Source organism: Sciurus vulgaris, assembly GCF_902686455.1.
Source record: "Sciurus vulgaris genome assembly, chromosome: 5".
Lineage (NCBI taxonomy): Eukaryota > Metazoa > Chordata > Mammalia > Rodentia > Sciuridae > Sciurus > Sciurus vulgaris.
The window spans coordinates 25,315,506-25,332,822 of NC_136465.1; positions in this window are offsets into that span (position 1 = coordinate 25,315,506).

The following is a 17,317-nucleotide window of genomic DNA, read 5'->3' on the forward strand; positions in this document are numbered from 1 at the left end:
GCACACCACTTTAGATATAAAGGACCAGGAAGGACAGCTTTAGTTAGGTTCTTCCAATCCTGAGTGGTGCACTGGTGGTGGGCGAGGCCCTGGAGGATGGTTTCAGCCCAAGGGGAATTGGGCCCATCTTCTGAAACAGCTTTTTTTAGTTCCTTTAAATCTTGTGCCTCCCATGGGTACCATATAGCAGGCGGGTTACCCCCTGGCTTAGTATTTACCAGGAAGGCCATACAGGGAGGAGGGAGGTTAGAGTCAGTGAGTTCCCTCCTACTATCATAAAATGGCTGCTGGCAAGATTTCCTGTCATCCAGACAAGATGGCAGCAATGAGCCTCCCCAGGGCAGAAGTGGGCCCTCTCTACGTGTAGAGGCTGGCTGCCCTCGTGGTTCCTCAACCTAGGGAGGAGCAGACGGAGATGGACTGGGCTCCTCATGAAAGGTCTCTCAACATTGTTTACTATGTGGCAATTTTCTGGAAGGAGATGCAACAGAAGGAGTCAATGGTTCTTTAGGTGGCCACTCTTTGAGGAGAAACTTGGAGCCCCCTTTGGGAGGTCTTGGAGAGAAGCAGGCCTTAAGGGTGGATTATGTAGGGTAGACTCCCAATGGGGGACCCTTCCCTAAATTGATTTCCTTCTTCCTAACAAGTTGCTCTACATGATCCCATGTGGACCAGTCAGAAAGATTAGCATCAGGAAGCCAAGGGGCCACTCGAGTAAAAGTGTCCCAGGCTTTTCCCGCTTGTGTATCATACCACTCAAGGCCCCTACCCTTCAGCATGAGTCTAAGAGCTGAGAGCGCAGGGTCACCATCTGTGGTGTGTGTTTGCCCCATCTTTCCAGGGATGCCCTTACCTCAGAACTTGGTTGGCCCGATCTTGTAGATAATAAGGTACTTTCAGTTTCAAAACTGCCTCTTCGCTTTGGCTGCGGATCAGCCTTGAGGTGCCCCACATTGGGCGCCAGATGTCGGGGTCTTAAGTCCCCTTGCTCTTCTCGATCAGCAACAAGGGAAGGGGACACTCCCCAACAAGGTCAGACCAGGATAGGTAGGGCCGACTGACCGCGCGCTCCCAGCCCTTGGCCCCAAAGACAATCGGACACATCAAGGAGACCAGTCACAGCAGGAACTCGTTTATTGAGGAAGTCACACAGCTGTTATGTAGGGTGAAGGCTGGGCAGGAACCAATCAGCTTAAAGGTCAGCAAGGCACGGGGGGGTTCACGCAGGTGAGAGTCCCATAGGACTATATGGCAACACGAGCTGATCACGTTCGTGGAACTGTTGTTAACCAATCCCTGACGGTGGTCCGATTTAAGGTCATTAACCTTTGAAACCGCCTCTGAGGCCTTGATCTTGCTCACCTGCCAGGGAGTAAGGAGTCAGCCTGAGTTAGTTAATGTGTCATTGGTCCCAACTATATGCATTTATGAGTGTGTTAAAATGATCCTGACTGTTACGGGTAACTATAATGTCAAAAAAATAAACACTAAATTAAATTAAATTGAAATAAATTTTTAGGCAGTCTTCAAACATTCTGCATCTGAGATATAAGTTCTTGATAAATCTATACATATATGTATGCGTACGTATATATCTTTCTTTACATCTGGAAACTTCTCCATTTTTCCATAATCTTTCACAGGTTTACATCATATATTTTTGATGACCAGAAATTATTATTTTTTTGAGGTACCAGGGATTGAACTGAGGGGCACTCAACCACCGAGCCACATTCCCACCCCTAATTTGTATTTTATTTAGAGACAGGGTCTCACTGAATTTCTTAGCACCTCAATTTTGCTGAGCCTGGCTTTGAACTTGCAATCTCCTGCCTCAGTGTCCCAAGCCTCTGGGGTAACAGGCATGCACCAGTGTTCCCAGACTGACAGAAATTCTTAATTTAATGAAATTCAATTTAGCTATCATTTTCTTTTAGTTATAATATTTTTTGTACTTTTTAGTATTGTTTCCTTACTCCAAGGTCATCAAGATAATGCTCTATATTTCATTGTATAAATTTTTTATTTTGATTCAGAATTATAATTCACACATTTAATTTTTTCCATATATGAGACATAAGTATTTTTTCCATTTATTAAAACATCATATGCACATCAACTTGATTTAAGACAATGACATAAGAAATGATGAACAAGACATCATTCATGCTCAACTTAGCTGTATTCTACTTGTTCCAAAGTGCTGTAAGTGAAATGCTCATACATTTTGAACAAAGCTTTTATGAGTAAATAATCTTGTAGCACACTATCTACCAACACCAAATTTGTTGAATTAAATAAATATGAAGTAGGTTTACATGAAAATGTACTATTTTGCTCTCCTTGTTTGGGGAAATTAGAATTTACCTCATAGGAAGTTCTGAAAATATAGCTGTCTTTTTAGAGTGTGTTTTTAGCATAACTGTCCAGTTTCCCAAAATGTGGTTAATGTATCACTTTCAGAAAATCATCACATGTTCATGAATTTTCTTTTTATATCTGAAACAAAAATCATGGTATATATACAACAAAATATTATTATTTTTTCATTTTTACAGACTGCATTTTGATTCATTGTACACAAATGGGGTACAACTTTTCGTGTCTATGGTTGTACACAATGTAGATTCACACCATTCATGTCATCATACACGTACATAGGGTAACGATGTCTGTCTCATTCCACCATCATTTATACCCCTGCTCCCCTCCCCTTCTCATTTTCTTCTATGTAATCTAAAGTTCCTCCATCCTTATCTTATTATTATTCTTTCATAAAAAAGAAATCCTTCTATTTACAACAACACAGATGGAACTTAAGGGCAATATGCTAAGTTAAATGAGTCAGATAAAAAAAATACAAATTCCACATGATTTCACCAATGTGAGAGTTGAACTCATAGAAACAATAATGGGAAGATCTGATCAAAAGGTACAAAATTCAAAATTTCCATATATATACATATATATGTGTATCACATTGTATATGGTAAATATATTCAATAATTTCAATTATATCTCCATGAAACTAGAAAAAAATTAAGAAATTATATTTTTCTTGTAATACATATGCAAGATGCATTTTAAAAATGATATGCATAATAAAAATGATTAAAATTCAGTTCTTTAAGAGACATCTCATAAAATTATCACAATCATATCAAATAAATTATTCATGAAAACTTTAGTCATGCTACAATCAGATATATGCTACATGGTTTTTAGAATCACTTCTCTATGGAATAAATGTGATTGACTATTATATCACAAAGTTACATTTTGCATATAAAAGCTGAATTACTATTATATTACAATCACTTTCAATGATTATATTAAATCATAGCAGCAAAAATGCCTGTATGTTATCATTTACAAATACACTTTTAATGTAGACTGACTTTGAGATTGTAAATTTGTATGCAAAACTTTTGCTTGCTAATTAAAACTTTAACGTTACATTTTATTAAAATCTCTGATATAAAATGTCTTGGTAACATAGAACAGTCTGCACACTGGCAGTAAAATAATAAAGGAGACAAGAAACAGCTGCAAATTGAATGCCTAAAAATAAAATCACATAAAATAGCAATCCCAAGCATAGACCCTATGATTTCCTTATATAGTATAAGGATTTGTATTTTATTATTTGGGTTTACAGCAGATAGAAATGTTTAAATAACCTATGACTTTCATTGCAAAACAAATTCCTTCTGTCTGAAAACAAATAATTTAGAAAGAATTTACTATGAATCAATGGAGCAACATTCCCTCCAGTCCTTTCTACTTCTTATTACGAATTCTTTAAAAGTGCCTAAGAAAGGATTTAAATTTATCACTGCTCGTTAAACCTGTAAAAGCCCATGTTAATTGGATGTCAGCCTATTTTACTTAGTTACATGCTTACTGACATTAAGGGCCATGTGATTTAAAAGCAACCTAAAGAATATGAAGAATATTTACAATATTTGCTAGCCTATAAAGAAATAAATATGGGTTCTATCCCCATTAAACCACAGACAATGTGCAATAAAAGAGGTGATCACTTTTTAAAAGACAGTCTAAAGACAGTCTATTTCTTTATTTAATTGAAAGTTCTGAGTTTAAACCATCAAGATCTGTAAAAATGTGAACAGGCAGTCCTTAGAAATATTTTGATAAAGAATATTACATACAGGTACATGTCAGCATTAATAGCCTTTTATTCATGCTTGATTTGGAGAATAAACATCACAAATTTTAGTATATGCACATTTAACATTTGAATGTGTAAGTAGAAAAAAAATCTTTTTTTTTCAGTATTTCAAAAATCTGTTATTCAACTAGGAAGCTCAGTGGTAGAAAACTTGCCTGGCATGTGCTAGGTCCTGTGTTCAGTCCCCAGCATCACACACACACACACACACACACATCTGTTATCTTCCATAACAATTCATTAATGTTTTGCTTTATAACTCTTTAATGTCTTATAAATGAAATAAAATAAGTACCATGTAATTTTTTTGACAACTTTGAAAATAGAAATATGAATCAGAAAACTACTCCATCTGGTCAACTCCTTGTCAGGAAAAATAAATGAAGAATTTAATTCAGTGGGAATTATCTTGAGTGATAGAAGCCTTGTGTGTTCATTTTGGTTTCTAGCACAGGCTAAAAACTTGATGTCAGCAAGAATCTGACCACTACCAAATTTGTTAAGTAGATATAAATTAGACAACAAGAAGAAAAAGAGTTGCCATTAGTGGAGAGTAAATTTGTACTGTAAGTCAATAAAATTTACATTTCTTTAAAGAATGTTTTTGAAATATCATAATGCAAAAAGTCAAATCATATACACATAACTTGATGAGTTTTCACAAATTGAACACACTTGTGTAACTAGGATCAGCAGTAAGAAATAGGACATTGCCCAAACTCCAAGGAACATCTGGAATTTTCTTCCAGTCATCAGGACCCCACAGCTGAAAGTGATTCCTAGCCTGATTTCCAATGTCACATCTTTTTTTTTTTTTTTGAATATGAATAAAAATTTTAAAAACATTATCTTACTGCACATATAATTATGTGACTGTTTATTTCTATTTGTACCATGCTCATGAGATTTGTCCATCTGGAACCATTTAATTATATTCTACTTATTCTACTTTCTATATATTATTCCAAAAAACATGAAGACATAGTGATTTACTTTCATGTATCTATTTTATAGTCAATAAGCATTTTGGCAGTGTTCTGTTTCTTTTGACTACATCCATTGGAATGGAATTATGAGGTCATAGCATGAGGTCATGCTTTGTATAAGCAAATACACAAAATATTGTCCCCAGTATTTATACCAAATTGCAGTCATCAGAAATGAATTGGGAGGACTAGTTGTTTTTTTATACCTGCACACATTTTTTTTTTTTTAATTCTCATAGTTGTCTAATGGGATCAGTTTACATTTTCTAAAAGACTAGCAAAGTACCTTTTTATATACTTACAGGTCACTCGTTCTTTTTGGAAAATACGGTACCAGTTTTTCCATTTGTTAGTCTGTCTTCTTGTATTGTTTATTAGACATTCTGCATATATTCTGGGTACTAATCTTGCATATGATGATTGGAAATATTTTATCCCCCAATGGTTCTTCAATTTCATTTTTTTATTAGTGCATTATAATCACACACAAGACTAGGGTTCACTTTGACATAATCATGCATGCAAGGAATATGATTTGCTCCATTTCACTACCAAGTACTTCTAATTTCTCTCTTCTCATTTCCCCTGTTCCTCTTTCTTTACTGGTCTTCCTTCTATAATTTTTGGTTTTTTCATTGTTGCTTTATGAATATACATAAAAGTAGAATTCACATGGTATATTCACCTGCATACATAGTGTAATTTTTTTCAATTAATTCTGCAGTTCCTCCCTTTTCCCATCTTTCCTTCCTCCCTTTCAATTCCCTCCTCTATCTATTCTACTGAGCTCTTCTCTATTTTCATTTACTACTCCCTTTTTTTCCCCTTACTTTGCTCTAATGCTCACATATGAGAGAAAACATTTGACCCTTGACTTTCAGAGTCTGGTTTATTTCCCTTAGCATGATATTCTCCAGTTTCCTTCATTCACCAGCAAACACCATAATTTCATTGTTCTTTATGGTTGAATACAACTCTATTGTGTATACATATCCCGTTTCCTTTATCCATTCATCTTTAGACAAGTTCTTGGGATGCTTCTATAACTTGGCTATTGTGAGTTGTGCTGCTATAAACATTGATTTGCCTGTATCACTAGAGTGTACTGATTTTAGTTTTTGTGGAAAAATACTAACGAGTGGAATAGCTGGGTCATATGGTGGTTCTAAATAATCTGTGCCTTATAGGTTTTAATTTAATTATTTTTCCCTTTTGGTTAGTAATTCGAGTGAACTTTTAAGAAACTATATCCTTTTCAAGATTAAAATGTCCTATATTTTCTTTCAAGTGTATTTTTATTTAATATTAATCTATTTGCAATCCATCTGGTATTTACTTTAGTATGTAGTGTGAAGAAGGGCTCAATATTTACTTTTTTCCATATATCGAATAGATGCAAGTCATCTTCATTATAGGAGAACTTTATCATAAATCAAGTGCCTACAGATCAGTAGGTCTATTTCTGGATTCTTTTGGTTGGGTTAATCTTTTGCCTGTCTTCATGCCTATGCCACTCTGTCTTATCTACTCAGACATCATTCTTTAGTAATTCCTCATTTGTGTTACTAGCTGCTTCTATGAACATATATACAAACAGTAAGAGTACAAATTTTCATACAATTATTTTAGATAAAAGCAAAGTAGCAATGTATAATGATCACAGTAGTTGTGAATGCTATGATCACTCTCAGATTAATTCACATAAAAATGTAATGTGTATGAAATATGTTGTGATTACTGTATCTGAAATACACCAGCAGAAGATTGAAACCAGAAGTGAAACAAAGGATAATTCACAATTGCATATTGAATAATATTTTATACATGTACAGGAAATATAAAAATAGGACAAAAGTGACTTCTACAGTTTAAGTGTATTTAAAAAGAGCAGATGTTTTAAGAGCAATTAGACCTGCATGCACCAGGAAGATCATGGAATTTTGTATCTGGATAGGCTTATGGCATGTATTCTCATGTGATCATTCTAAAGTAAAACATAAGTGGACAATTTTATAATAATAATTTTCTATACAAGAATACTTAAGAAAAATTTGCTATTTACACATCTTACTTTTTAATTCAGTTTCTACTGAGTTGAGATGCAGACAGCATGGTAGATATTTACAGGTCAAATACAAGAATAATTAGTGGTTCAATATTTAAAATGAATACAACAAGAAGAATAACATGAAATGTAATAACACTGTATACTCAGAGGATCAATTTATGGTACTTGATAACAATATTTTTGACAGAGTAATGTCAGAAAATAATTAGTACTAAGAGCTTTGTACCTCAGGATATGTAAGAAGAACAGAAAAAAATGGAGACAATAAATTGATGAATTCTTTCTTTCTTCCCCTGGTTCCACCCACCTCTCTCTCCTCACTCCATCTCCTTTCCCTTTTAACCAAAGATTCTCAAAAGAATCTAGACAAAATGATCCTCAGGAGAGTGTTATTTTCTCCCCCTGGTATAGGAAAATGCACACACTGATTAACAAAATACTACCTGAAGATGTAATGTGTGATTAAAAAAAAAAACAGCAAAAGTATGACATGTCATGGAAGAAAAAGAGTCTGGCCATATGCCACAGCTTGTCTCCTTTCCCACCTACTCTCATGAAAGGACATTGTGATGGTTACCCTACCTCCTTCCATTCCATATTTGCTTGAGTACACCTTTATCTGTGGTTACTCAATTATTCCACATAACTATAAATCATGTCTTGGTCTAAGACATCCAAAAGACTTCCCATCCCTTGCCACCCTAAAGGCACAGAGACAATAGCAGGAGACATGCAGATTATATTACAATTGCTCTTCCATTCATTGTCTTTCCCAGTCTGTCCTCACTTGTCTATTAAATGGATATCTCCCCTTAAACCCACTCTCCTCTATAAAGTTTCTACTCTTTGCTTCATACACTGAAACATATTTTTCTCAGAGAAATCTTTTTGAAGACCCTTTGAGTGATGTGCGTGTGTGTGTATGTGTGTGTGTGTGTGTGTGTGTGTGTGTGTAGTGTGATACCATACTCCACAGTGTCTTGATTGAATGATACTGTTAATAATAACATATACTCCATATTTTAATAAGCCAAATTAAGTCCAATTGTCCAACCTATTTATATGGTTTATAATAAAGAATTTATTAAGCTTGCACTGGAAGTTAATACAATTAACTAAATACATTGAGCATGTTATTCAAATACTATTTATTAAGACTGAATTTTATGGAGACTTTTGAAAGTTAGGATGGATTAAAATATCAGCCAACCCGAATTTTCACCCTTACATTTACTCTTTATAACCTGGGTGAGATTAGGTAAATGTTAAAATTTCTGAGTCTTATATCAAACCAAGCCAATAATTAGTTTACTTGTAGAAAAAGGTCTTTGCGATTGTCAAATTAGAAAATGTACCACAAAATTCTTTGCCAAATTTCTTTTTATGTGAGACATGTATTGCTTTCATCTATATTAATAATGAATTTGGTCTAATAGTGCTATCTAAAAAATTTTTCAAACAGTTAAGATACAGTGAAATTACAGGTTAAAATATTACCATAATTTGGCTTTAAAAAACAACAACTATGTTTTGTCCTATTTGCCGTACTGTAAAAATTTATGTATAAAATCGGTATTTGTCACAATCTATATTACACATGTCATACTGACATTAGTAAATTAGATGTAGTCAATTTTTTATTTGCTCTTATTTAAAAAGAACACAGTAATTCAAATTAATTTGAAACAACATAAACATAAGTTAAAATGATCAAACCTGTTTTATGAATTTCCTAAATCTTTTGCTTTTTAGTTTGTTTCCCAATTCCTAAATTTGAAAAACTATTTTTAATCTCAGGGTGCTATCCAAAAAAATTCACATCTTCTCATTCCTGATCATTTTATACAATCAATAAACAACTTTTTAAAAAAGAATTTATAATTCCATAAGTATTTTCTGGCTTGTATATTTGAATATATTTTTCTTAGTTGAAAGTTGAATATATTTTTCTTAGTTGAAAGACACACAATGTCTGATATTATGTAACAAAATGAGAGTTTCCACATTTAATATAACATGTAATGTTCTTAACAATCATGATATATAATGACTTTACTGAACAAACAAATTATACAGTGGTCTTGAACTAAATTAATTTATAAGGATAAAGAGGTAAGTGAATAGACATCTGTAGAAAATTAAAGGTCCCATGTGTACTGGATATGTTGATTTATATTTCCATTAATTTCCAAGGTCTTCTTTTTCCTCTCCTGTAAAACCAGGAATGGGAAACTAAACATTACATTTTCTGGATTACTGTATAGAAAGACTCTAGAATAAGGGAAGTTAGGTTCAGCAGAGGAACTCATAAAAAAATGGAAACATATTACTAACAAGTGATTTCAAGAAACAAGTGTTTAGAAGCCGTTGGACCTGCAGAAATCAACATTTCTGATTTTCACCCTCCTTTGGAAGTCCACAGGCACAGTGGTTGTAGAAGTCATGGCAGCAACAGCAGCAGAAGCATGTTACATCTGGATATTAAGGTATGTGCATCACTTAGATCAGCCATTCTGGCATCATTCCTTCCTTGACTTTTACTTCTTCGGCATTTCCAATGACTTTTAAGGCACTTAATATACTCTCTCTTGTGTTGAAGAATAGAACTTAATAAAATAGTAAAGATATTTTCCAATTGCACAGCTTTAGAAACACCTAGAGAAAAGGTGAATTCAACAGATATTTCATTTGGAATGAAATAGTCCAGACTGAAAGAGCAGGCTTTACCAAGTTTTCATCCCAGAAAAGAACATCCATCTGAGTTCTTCAGTACTTTTCTAAAAGAATCATGAGCAAGAATTTGTTTATAAGATAGGTGATGTATGATGACAGTGATAAATCTGGAAAGAATCTGACATCTTCTTGTATAATGAACAATTTTGTAGAAGAATTAGAACCATATTAACTTGTGAAGTACACAAGTCTCCTAAGTATAAAAAAAAAGTAATTATAGATTGTTTTTTTTTTTTTTTGTTTACTTTCTTTTCTATTAGTTTGTTAGGGTTAGTAAAAATAATCTTTTAAAAGAATATTTTATTATGTGATTATAGTAGATATCACTAATTTAGGAAAAAAAGATCTAAATTATAGTCTTCATCTTCTGCAGAGATAGTAACCATCGCTTGCTAACAAGGCATAAATTACTGTCATTTTTAAAATTATGTGTACTTTTTTTCTTCAAACAAACTTAAAGATAGATAATTGGTTATATTACATCTGAAGTCATATCAAAATATCAGTAACTGTCACTGTATGTTCCCTTACCTTTAAATATGGGGACCATTTTCAAAGCAGTCTCATTGTTTTCACAATTCAGTGTAACACATAATTACATAGAGAATTGGCAAAGCTTGTGATTTTAAGAAATTTTCATTTACATTATTTTCCTGTGTCACATGATGACAAAATTCACATTCAACCATGCAACATTGTTAGATTGCAACATTGCAGCATTGTTAGATTGCAATTGTTACATTGCAACAATTTCACTTGTTCCTAGGAAATGATTTGCATGGGTGTATGCATATATGTGTGTACATAAGATACATACATATATCTACATCATATATTTAATATAGGAAAGTCCAAACCATTTTCCAGATTCTTTATTTAACACTACCATCATCATCTTGAAGGGAAACTGTAAAGCTTTTGCTACTATCCAATGATTGTAGCAAAACAGATCGGATATATTCAATCTGTTTATAGCTATTTATCTTAGTTTTATAATGAAAAATAGTACATTCAAAAATTAATTTTACTTCTCAGAAAGATGTAACAGTTCCACTCTGCCTTGTTGAATTTAGTCATCAAATCTGGACAGAATGCGTGGAACAGCCATGTGAAGGTTCTGAAAAGGAAATAGTAGTAGGTGAATTGGAGAAGACTAAAATACAAGGTCCTAGCAGACCTGCAGTGAGTTATACATTTATTTCCCCTTTGATATCTTCAGTCTGAATGCAGCACACCCTGGAACCTGCGAGTGGTGCATCTCCTGATGCACAGAAGGAATCTAGGAGTTGCCCTCCATATCTGCTTTATGAACAGGAATGGAAAGTTTATTAATAATTTGACAGAGTACAAAAATTATCAATTGCATCCTCTTTTTTGTGTTTTTAATATTTTAATATTTTAAAATTTTAATATTTTTCTTTATTTATTGTTTATTGTGTCCTAGTCTCTAAGCAAGTTCATAACCTAAAGGCACGAAACTCTGAGGATGGGGAATATTTCTCCCTGATCCACGAAATGTTATTACTTTTTGTCCCTTTTTCTGTCTTTATCTGTTTGCTGCTTGTCCCCAGAAAAGGATACAAATCACAGAAACGCAAATCAGGGTGAGGTCAACTAAACCCTGGATTTGTAGCTAAAAAAAGAACAGGAGGAGCTCTTCAGTAACAGAAAGTTCTAGGAACACAAAAAAGAAAGAAGTTTAGGAGTTATCCCATAAAACATTCAGAGACTCCTCACAAAGTGAGTATCTGATCCTAAACAGATATTAAAAAATATACAGAATTTAACTGACAGGCAGACCACTGCCAAGGTCTCAGACCTTGCTGGCAGGAAGACATGCTGGACAGATCCAAACAGTACCACAGGCTTTGAGACTAAACTCACAATAAGTGAGCTGGCCTTTATGCTTGAATCAATTGTTGGACAAAACAAATACATACACGTTTTCAAATAATTTAAATATCAACATCAATATACAATATTCAAAATGTTCAAGGCACATTCAAAATAATTAGGTATAATCAGAACCAGTAACAGTTCAACTCCTCTGGAAATGGCCATCAATAGATGTGTTTTATCTAGCTTTCTTTCACCATTATGAACTACCTGAGATAATCGAATGATAAAGAAAAAGGTGTATTTTGGCTCACAATTTTTGTTCCAGTCCATGATCAGTTGGTCTTCTCCCTTTGAGTCTGACATACAGCAGCTACCATGAATAAATAGTAAAGCAAAATCATTTGGCTCATAATGAGGAAGAAAAATTAGAAAGAGGTAGCAATATTCCTTGATAACTTTTGGGGGCATGGTCCCAATGATCCAAAGACCTCCCATCCATCCTCCTTTGAAAGATTTCAACATTTCCCAGTAGTTTCACTCTAGGGAACAAGCAGCCTTAAACACATAGGCCTTTGGGGGATATTCAGGATTCAAAATACAATAAGATGTTATCCCCAAAGTAACATGTACACTGGAATTTTTAAGAAAAAAATTTTAAACAACTATTGTATAATATGCCAACAAACAATTATCAAAATTCCAGAAACAGGAAAAATACAAGAGTTACACCATGAAATAAAAGATACACAGAAAAAACAATAAAAATTCAGTAACTGAAGAGTACAATAACCAAAATATAAATCTCACAAGATGTGCTAAATAGTCCAATGTAGGTAACACAGGAAAAAAATCAATAAATTTGAAGAGAGATCAGTAAAATTATCCAGTTTGAACAAATCTGAAAATATTACTAATAAAAAATGGACAGAGTCCAAGGGACAAGTGAATTGATGAGACAGTAAAGGTCTAGTGTCTGTGTAATTAACCTAAGGAGAAAAAAAGGGTATTAAAAATTATCTGAAGAAATAAATGATTAAAACGTTCTAGTTTTGGTAAAATAAGTTAAGTATATATTCACGAAACTCTGTGAACCTCAGACAGAATAAACCCAAAATATTGTAATCGAACAACTGGAGCATATCAAATTACTGAAAAGTGAGCTAGAAAAACCCAACTGATATGTGTGTATATTTGGGAAATAAAACATGTTCATACAAACATCTACATATGAATTTTTATGGTAGCTATTTTCATAATTGTCAGAAGCTGAAAAAAAAATCATGTATTTGACCACAGTTAATGAAAAAATAAATTGAGATATCACAAATGGAGTACTATTTTTCAATATTAGAATGAATTATCAATGAATATAATAACTCAATTACATTTCAAAGACATTATGCTGGGTAAAAGAAGCCAGTCTCTAAAATTTGACTGTATAATTCCATTTATGTGACATTTTCAAAAAGAGAAATCTGGCTGGGCAGGTGGCACACACACCTGTAATCCCAGTGGCTTGCGAGGCTGAGGCAGGAGGATCTCAAGTTCAAAGTCAGCTTCAGCAACCCTGGGGCACCAAGCAACTCAGTGAGACTCTGTCTCTAAATAAAATACAATATAGGGCTGGGGATGTGGCTCAGTGGTTGAGAGCCCTGAGTTCAATCCCTAGTACCAAAAAATAAAAAGAGAGAGAGAGAGAGAGAGAGAAATCTTGAAATTATGAGAAATAGATCAGTGGTGGCCAGGGCTTAGGTTGGGCAGTGGGCTGTGACTGTAAAAGAATAGCATGAGGAAGTTATTGAAGTATCATAACTGTGGTGGTGGTGGTCATACCCATCTATAATAATTTCATACCAAAAAGGGTAATTGTATTGCATAATAATTTTTGAAATAAGAAAAAAAATTCCTTCCAGATCAAAAACCAATTAAAAGCCACATGGAAGTTAATGGGATATGAAATAGGTTTCATAATATGTATGACTTTAAAATTTTTAAATCTTAACTTACTTTGTAATGTATCTAAACCTGTATTTAACATAGGTAAGGGTTTTCTAGAATGTCATAAGTTTTTAGAAAAAAAAAATTTTAAATAATTTTAATATAGGGAGTCATTTAATTTTCTTCCAAAATCATAGAGTAAGCACTACTTTAATAACAGTTCAAGTGACTATGACCATGTTAATTAGATGATGCCTAATATGCTGAATGAAAAGTTAGATAAGCTGATTATAAAAGATTACTTAATTACCAAGCTAAGAGAAAAATGGCTATAATACTATTTAATAAGAAAGCCTTTATGTCTTGGTTCAGTATTGCAATACTGAAGGAGTAAGCAAAACCTTTTCATTCATCATGTACTGTTACAAACGAAGATGACATTCTAGAAAATTAGTGCTTGAAGCCCTGATATATCAATGTGGAAGGGTTTAATTTATAATGTATCTTTTCTCATGCTCAATGACACACATTCACACACGAAGCCATGTCTACACACACACAGGTTGTCAAAAGAAATAATATAGGAAAGGAACAGATTTTCTACCTCTAGCTCTTATAGATTGTCTTTGTACTTAATGTGGATCTTATTTTAAAGCATAAAATATCAAAACTCAATACTTCTATTTTTGTAGCCAAATAATTAGTTTTATGAATGACAATTTGCAAATGTAAGCAAATTTGAACAGCCAGGAATATAATATTTATGTTAGAAAGTTATGTTGATTTGTTACACATAAATCCCTATATTTTAAAATATCACAAGTTCACAGTACAGTAGTTGGATTTTTAAAATATTTTAAGTCACCCCAATTATTAGCCATTGGTGGGAATGTCTGTAGTTCTCCTATAATCACATGAGCTCAAAGTAGAGTCAATCAAACATAAAGGTCAAACGATTTCTTTATTTGTATTTTACTAGCCTGGGATCAGCTGTTGAATAACTATGTATCTTAACTCAGCTTCCTGAATTTGAAACTCATCACTAGATCATATCTACATCTGACATTCTTCATTATAAGTATGCATTTGTTTAACTAGCATACATATAAAGCAAATTACTTCTTAACATTACTCTCTAAAATTTAATTAGACCCATTTATTTTTCTCCAGGTTAAGCTTCTGAGGCTTTTGTTGTAATCATCTTGCTTTTGGGTAAGGTTCAATGAGAGGTCAATAATGACTGTGCCCAGAGGAAAATTACATTTATTCTTTTGGTGAAACCTCAGACAGAATGCTTGAGGAATACACACAAAAGAAAGTGTAAAGAAAGTAGACAAGAATGGAGGAACTTTAGATTACATAGAGGGAAATGAGAGGGAGGAGGGGGCCAGGGTATGAAAGATGGTGGAATGGGACAGACATATTACCCCTATGTACATGTATGATTTCACGAATGGTGTGAATCTACATCATGTACAACCACAGAAATGAAAAGTTGTAGCCCATTTGTGAATCAAAATGCAGTCTGTAAAAATAAAAAAGAAAGTAGATAAAATATAATTGTTTGAATCAGTCCAATATAGAAGGGAACTAGATTCCTACAAATGGTAAAAAAGAAATCCTTCTTAATTAAATTCATCAAGTCCTTGTAATAATATCTGCCTTCAATAGGTCTGATAGGCAAAGGAATGGGAGAGACAGAGATAGAGAAAGTTGGAGACAGAAATAGAGACAAGAGAATGAAAAACATGAATACTTAAATGTGATAAGTACTATAAATTCATGGATGAGGGCTAAGTAGGTGAATGTAAGGAATTTCCAAAGCTGCCACTCTGCTGGAGCAGCTAACATGGAGGCCCACAGAATGAACTGGAGTTCCCAGGTACACCACCTAGTGCTAGACCTGGAGAAGATCAGGTAAAGCTCTATTCTACATCACAGAGACCTTTGCTTTATCTCACATGATTGAGACATGTATTTATATATTATGCATATATGTCCTTGCTTTCTATTGAAAGTTTGCTAAACTGGAAGAAGACACATGGGTGTATTAGCTCAAATTTCAGGAAGTTTTTGCATAGATAACTTTAATTATATTAGAATAAAATATGTCCCAATTTAAATATTCTATGCTGCAGAAACCCTGAATTGTTTGCCATTTCTTACACGTATGTGCATGTTCAGTGAGTCAGCAAAGAAAACACAAAGGAATGGGAGACTTTGTTTGGAAAGATGTTTAGTATCATCTATCTTCTTCAGTCTCATCTGCTCCTGAGTATAACGTGAATTTCCCAGAAACTACACAATGCATGATATCATAACAAACTGAATGTGGAAGCAGGTGTGAGATTCCATCTGCCTTCTAGTGAACCAGACATTACAGAGGTTTCTAGTTTCATTAACCATGTATCATACATGTTGGCAAAATATTGTCTTATTATTTTTATTTCTAATGGAATTAATGAGAAGTATTTTATGTATTTCTGCTTTCTGTGTAATATGTTAAATATAACTAATTAGACCCATTTTAAAATATCTTGGAGCTCTCAATTTTATACTACAACAAATTTCTGAGTTCAAAGACTATGAACTCCACTGGTTTAGGGAACCTAACACACTGTAAAGATTACCAACATTTTTCAAAAGTAAAGATTCTATTGCACATTAATAAATGGCTTTCATACAATAAAATGTCCTAGAGCTAGAGTTTCTTTTTCTTATAGGCTTAATAGGTGAAATTATGCCTATTATTGTATAAAGAAGGATTTTTATTTTTCTTTTCTCAGCAAAAATGCAAATGACCATCAGGTAATCATTAATACCATCTGTCAACCATAGTCCCTTAATACTTAATTAAAAAAAAAAAATCAAGCCAGGCACTGTGGCAGACTCCTATAATCCCTGTGGTTCCAGAGGCTGAGGCAGGGGAATTGTGAGTTCAAAGCCAGCCTCAGCAATTTAGTGAGGCCCTAAGCAACTCAGCAAGACCCTGTCTCTAAATATAAAAAAAGGCTGGGATGTGGCTTGTGGCGGGCCAGACCCGGGGCCCAGCATTACGCCAGGTGCATCTAAAGATGGTGACTGGCAGAGAGCAAACTGGCGTCCTGATTATGCCTGGAGAACAGCAGAAAGCGTTTACCATTGGCTGTATGATAATCAGTTCAGCTGCCTAGCACGTGGACAGATACACTTTACATGTATGCTCAGCGAGCGATCGCTTGACCTTTAACAGGATTGGATGGACATATCTGGTTACAATTGCTTATGCATGAGACTGCTTATATAGTGAGGGTGTGTTATCTGAATAAACAGGAAGCTGCTTCATGAACCTCTGAAGTGTACATATCTTTCATCCTGCTGGTCGAGCCGCTTGGAGCACCCAGGCTAGAAGCGGCAGTTTTCCGTAGTGGCTCAGTGGTTAAGTACCCCTGGGTTCAATCCCCAATACCAAAATAATAAATAATAAAAGGGACAACCATATTTTGTCCCTTTATAGCAATCAATGCATTATTTTTTTCAAAGCAAGTGATAACGAACATCCATATTTATCCCTGTTAATGT